Source organism: Raphanus sativus, unplaced genomic scaffold (assembly GCF_000801105.2).
Source record: "Raphanus sativus cultivar WK10039 unplaced genomic scaffold, ASM80110v3 Scaffold3018, whole genome shotgun sequence".
NCBI lineage: Eukaryota > Viridiplantae > Streptophyta > Magnoliopsida > Brassicales > Brassicaceae > Raphanus > Raphanus sativus.
This window is the reverse complement of record NW_026618325.1, coordinates 6,500-12,690: the sequence shown is the minus strand read 5'-3', so window position 1 is coordinate 12,690 and position 6,191 is coordinate 6,500. Positions and strand designations below refer to the sequence as shown.

Here is a 6,191-nt window from a genome sequence, read left to right as displayed (position 1 = left end):
AACTCTCATTAACCTCTTAATGTTAACTGTACACTTGTATTTATACTAAGCTAGACATAATGAATGTAGACTTAAATACAGATATGTACAGTCTAATAATTATGACATGTTTTGAATCTCTATAATCATTGGTGAAATGTTCCGTTGAATTTGTAAAGCACAAGACTCTTTCTATTCCTGCAGAGTAAGTGCAATGCACGCTATCAGTTTATCTTGCAAGTAGACATTGACAGATATAACTACAGAACCAAGGATCAGACTTATCAATAAGACGATACCATTTCTGTATCATGTAGAAAAAGAATAGTGCGAGCAACTTTGATCGTTACGAGCCGTCGCCCATCGACGACATTCCCGTCGCAGTTCCTGTACTTGTCATCGCTCTCTCTAAGGTTAGATTTCGCGTTCGCCCTGAAGGTGGAAGCGATATGCTTTTATGGTTTATAAAGAGAGACGACGATGATGCTTTGCTCTCTCACAAGTCACAAGACAAGAGTAGTAATCCCCTGCTTTTACGGTATCATGCGTTCGTCACGTGTCTTATTATGATTCGATATTTATTTATCACATTTATCATTAGATAAGAGTCAGGACATTCATGAATGTGTTTATACATTTTGAATGATTAACTCCATTCATATATTAAATCCAAGATGATTAAAACACATTTAGAACCATGGCTGCATATGCATACAATACGCAAAGGCAAAGCAGACACAATAATCAAAAAGTTTTTTGTTTTGTTTGAGAAAACACAATAATCAAAAAGTTTCCAACATAATCGAAATAAAAATAAACAAAGAACATACAATAACAACAGAAATATATATAGGGTCTCAGGTTCCAACAATGAAGCTGAATTCTCAAGTAGTTTGTGATTTGACATGACGAGTGATGAAGCCTTTGAGCCTCACAAAAGCGTCGTCTAGCATTGATCTCTCGACTCCAATCGAGATCCTCACCCAATTATTCTTGCCGAATACCACTCCTGCATGAATATTCCATATCAGCCCATATCTCTAAATATTTTTATTAATAATACATTATAATTATTTCAAAATCTTAGATATTATAGATTATGATGCTTACCAGGTAAAAGGACGAGATTCTCCTCTCGGGCAAGCTTCATGCAAAAATCAACATCGTCTGTGATGTCCTCTAAGAGTGATAGGTCCAGCTTCGTCTGCGATAAATACAATTTAGATTGGTATTAGCTGCATTTCTTTGATATGTATTGTGATGTATATGTACCCCTTCATAATAATATTGATGTTTCGTTTACAAAAAAATAAGATGAAGTTATAAAAGCTATTGTGTGAAAAACTTGCAAGATTAAATGGTTAGGGAAATTGTATTAGCGAGTTTGCGTATAACATCTTAGCATATATTTATAGCATATACTTACAAATATATATTTGAGAATTTTACAGAAAACCAGAAAATATATAAATAAAAATTGAGTATAAAAAGAAATTGGTACCACTAAGGAAGTACACGACTCAGGTTTCTTGGGGCAAACGAGACAAGGAATCTCCTTGAGGGCATCGAACGTGAAGTCCACATTTTGACTCAGTGTCAAGTTTTTTCTTCTCAAAGTAGTCTTTCTTTGTCTTCTCCAAGATATTTGGAAGTGCAAACTATCAATTACACAGAGCAACCAATTAGTTCTTTTACATTTTTACCTTTAAGTAGCTTTTAACTCATTGCATGTGTTTTGTATATTTAAATACAAATCTCAGGGTACAAACCTGTAGAATTGTCGATGGATCTGGACTTATGTTAAGCAGGTCCTTGATGGATTCGAAGACCTTTATTGACATAAAGATATGGTTACATGTTCAGATTAACACATATCTACGACGTTTATTCTAAAACGTCCAAAAGGAATATATATATATATATATATATATATATATATATTAACTAAGGATCAAACGATGATCCAAGAACTGAAAACCCTACCCCGGTGGTTTTGAAAACGTTATTTGGGTCATTCATCGCAATCCAACCTATTCGCCAGCCAGGGACAAGCCACCCCTTGGAAATGGAACCGAGTGTAAACCACAGGAACAATCGATGCGAATATCCCCATCGGGACAAATGGATTCTCCCCATATATGGTTTCCTTAAAAACTTCATCAGAAATAACCATTATCCCTAGCTTCCTCGCCATCTCAGCCACCTATATACATATATCAACAAAATGTAACACGGACAAGAGTGAAGTTAAACAGAAAATTTAAGTTAAAGTTACACATTTTCACCTTCTTTTAGATGATGGTATTTGTACACATTTCCACATGGATTGTGAGGGTTACATATCACCATAGCGATGGTATTATCATCTGCAATGGCTTCAACGCTTTGGAGATCAATCTCCAGTCTTGGTCAGGGAGTAGTTCATACTTGCGAATCTCGAGTAGGTCATGTATTGCGTAACTATGGTAGAGAGGATAGACGAGGGTGGAGACCAAGATATTCTATCCCTTGGCAACATCCGATCGTCATAAATATATCGTCTGATTTTAATTTATGCGGAAGGTCGGAATTCAAATATTTCGCCACCGCCCTAATTTAATAGGAGTATACAATAGCCGTAAAGGTGATGTACAGTTTCGAAAATGTATAGCATGCATGCAGTATCTCATAAATTTTTTGAATCGTATATAAGCCTACATTCTTTTTGTAATAGTAATGGCATTACAACTCGTTCTTTATTGATATTTTTATCATTCCAATTTTGTACAGTTCAAATTATTCTACTAATTAATACTCTATATATTTCAAAATAATATATGTATTAACATTTTTCACACTTATTAATAAAACATATTAAAACTTAGTTATTAATGCATAATTTTATATCTTTTATATTTCTAAACCAATAAAACTTCAAAAATGCAATTAATTTTTCTGAAAATCGCATTTTTTCATTATTAATTGACAAAAAAATGTATTAGAAATATAAAAATACAACTTTTTGAAACAAATTTTCTTTTTATAATATGTATTTTTTAAATGGAGCGAGTAGATTTTGACATTATATATTCTTAAAAATGTTTGTATTAGCAATGTTTATTTGCTCTATTACCAGACCAGTGGCGAGATAACTTGATTTCCAAGCCACTGAAGTTTTGAAATTTGATTCAAGACCCAAAATCGGTTAAAATTGTGCACCTAGTTTCTCTAAAAACAAGGTATATGCATAAACATAACCTTAAAAATACTGCAAAAAACTTTACAAATCAATAATGTTAAGATTATGATGTTTTATAAATTTATAAAATTATTAATTTACAAAAATTAACATTCTTGCTTTTTATTCTAAAATGTATTTTTATAAAATAATAAAATAATTTATTTTACCGTACATATTAATTAATTTAAATTTTTATTTCATTTTGTTATATTTTTCAGTGTATATAAAATTTGCTTCATAGAATTTAAACATGTTTTTAAATATAATTTTACTAAATATTCTTAAAATATAATAAAATATTAAGAAAACATAGAGATATATAATTTTATTGTGAATATAAAACAAACGATATAATGTTTCGTCTGAACTGATAAAAAAGCGTATGTATATAAGTTATTAATTTGTAATTTTAATAAGTACATATCTTTACATAAATTTTTCCATTATTTTATTATTGTATTGATTTGTGTTATATTTTTAACTGATCTAATTCAGAACCTAAAAATTTTCAATTTATAGAATTAATGTAGTATTAAATATAAAAATAATTAGGTGTTTTGTCTGTACATGCGGCCATAATTTTTTACGAATAAGTATTACTTCATGTTTTACTAAATCAAAAACCGGCCTAATAAGTTACTATTTATGTTTTCAAAAAGATTAAATCAAACATCATATTATTTTATATTGAAAAAGTTGATTTATCAAAATATATATACTTAATAATGTGTTGAAATTTTTAAAAAGCACTCACATATTAGAATATTTTTTAAAATATATATTTATATAAATGTTTAGTTTGATTGTTTGCTTGATTAACATTAAACTATAAATTATTTAATATCTTAGTTTAACCTTTATAATAGAAAATATCGTTTGCAGATAAAGAGAAATATATATATAAGAATTAATTTTTTAAAAAATATTTTTATTTTTTTAATTTATTTATATTAATTTAATAATTATCTATTATAACATACACAACTTGTATTATTAATGTCAAGTCCATACTATTATTTGAGAAGTCAATTTTTTGTCGATTTGCCGATTTTGTCAATTTTTCGATGATTTACCGATTTTGTCAAATTTTTGCTGATTTATTTTGAATTAGTAATATACTATTTATAATTTTTTATAAAAAAAATTCAAGCGTGCAAGTGCGGACAAAACATCTATTTCATTTTTAAATATATAAAAAAATATATATTAAAATTTACTAAATGTATTGCTGAATTTAATCACACTCTAATTTTTAGCGTGAGAATTAGAATGTAAAAAATCATTTCGTAACTAATATTATAGAAATGTGTTAATGTAGTGAGAGCGACAAAAACTAGTGCAGAAAGTAAAATAGACACAAAGTTTGTTAACGGGGTTCGTTTCCTACATCCCCGGGACCTCGTCCAGATTTCATTGACTTAGAACAAGGAGCAACCTACAATTGCTATATGGTACAACACACACGAGTGTCTACCACTCTTTTCTAAGGAGCAATCTACAAAGATTAGGAATACAACGGATCCCATCCGGACACGCCAGAGCACACTGTCTTCTACAGCTGCAATCTTCACAGACCTCTTCAATGAAACCTCCTTTGCTAAACTCCCCCTGAGTCTAGGCTTCGATCTTCCACTTCTCGGAAGTACTTCACCAAATACGTCAGCACCTAACGCACACCAATGACACTAAACTTGATCACCCAAGCACACACGAAGCTACCCACGAGCTCCACACACGATGGCTAACTCCACCACACAAAGCGCCAACACCAACGCCACCAAACTAAGTCAACATCAGACTCCATCGACAACTACTACAGACACTGCTTCGACACCAAACAGATACACCAATATACAATGAAACCCCTCTCTCTATTATGTGAGGTCTGGCTTTCTCATAAGGCACGTCTCTCCTTATATAGCAGACTAGAACTTGCTCTCCACGTCTTTAACTTAATCTCCAAGTCTTCAAAATACACTTATGGCAACTTTCCATTATCTTTATTGGAAAACTTCACCTTCAAGCAAACTCCTTTTGCTTTATGGAAAACGTCCATATGTCTTCAAGCACATATCATCTTTCCTTTTCTAACTCTGGAAGCCCACGATTATCAATAAACCCGAACTCCCATTCAGCTCCATCTTCATGCCACACGCTTGTAGTACCTCTTGTAGTACTTCACGAACTAATACAGAACATCTGAGGAATCTGCATCTTCAAACTGTAAATAGATCAGTGACAACTGAAGTACCTCCTGGCCGGCAAAATGCCAACCCCAGGGGTGTAGGAGTTGGCGGCGCCAGATCGCAAGGACTCAGCAACGGCTTCCTCGGCCTCAACAGAAGTCTTGAAGCAAGGGTAGACGATAGGGTCACAATGACCCAGGGGCAAAGTGGTCTTTTTCCCGTCTCTACCGCAATTGTCGAATAACCTTGAAAGGATACCTTTCATTGAGACACTGGCCGCTTCTTTGGCCGCGTTGTTTCCTTTGAACCTCCAGACACCACCACCGTTTAGCGTCTGCATTTCGGTCTTGCGTTCAACTTCTTCATCTTGATCAGTTTCAAATGAAGGAACAAACAAGTTCGTGTATTGGCTCATCGTTACCTTCTTGGAAAAAGTTTTTTTTTTATGAAAGCTGGCTTTCAGCCTTCTTGGAATAAGTTTCAAAATACAATGAACTTATTAAGTTATACTATGATACTGAAGTTTCAAATGTTCAATACTACATATATATATATATATATATATATCGTTTATTTGGCCATGTGTCCTATGTACTTTTAGCAAATAAAATAAAATGGAATTTCTTTTCTTTTGTTTGAACATAATGCAAAAAAAAACATTACAATTCAGTTAATTTATTTAAAAGTTAAAGCGGTCAATGTCATTATAACGCTTAATAAATATCTAAATTTAAAAGAATTAATAAATCATCATCTATAAATAACAATAATAATATAGATAATTGTATAATAGGAAAAAGTCGTAT

The 6,191-nt window shown here is 31.8% G+C and overlaps 1 pseudogene; it reads right to left on the bottom strand.

The window, feature by feature from the left end:
• Nucleotides 1–863: 863 nt before the first annotated feature.
• Nucleotides 864–5,800, bottom strand: LOC130506233 (S-alkyl-thiohydroximate lyase SUR1-like; annotated as a pseudogene).
• Nucleotides 5,801–6,191: the final 391 nt, after the last annotated feature.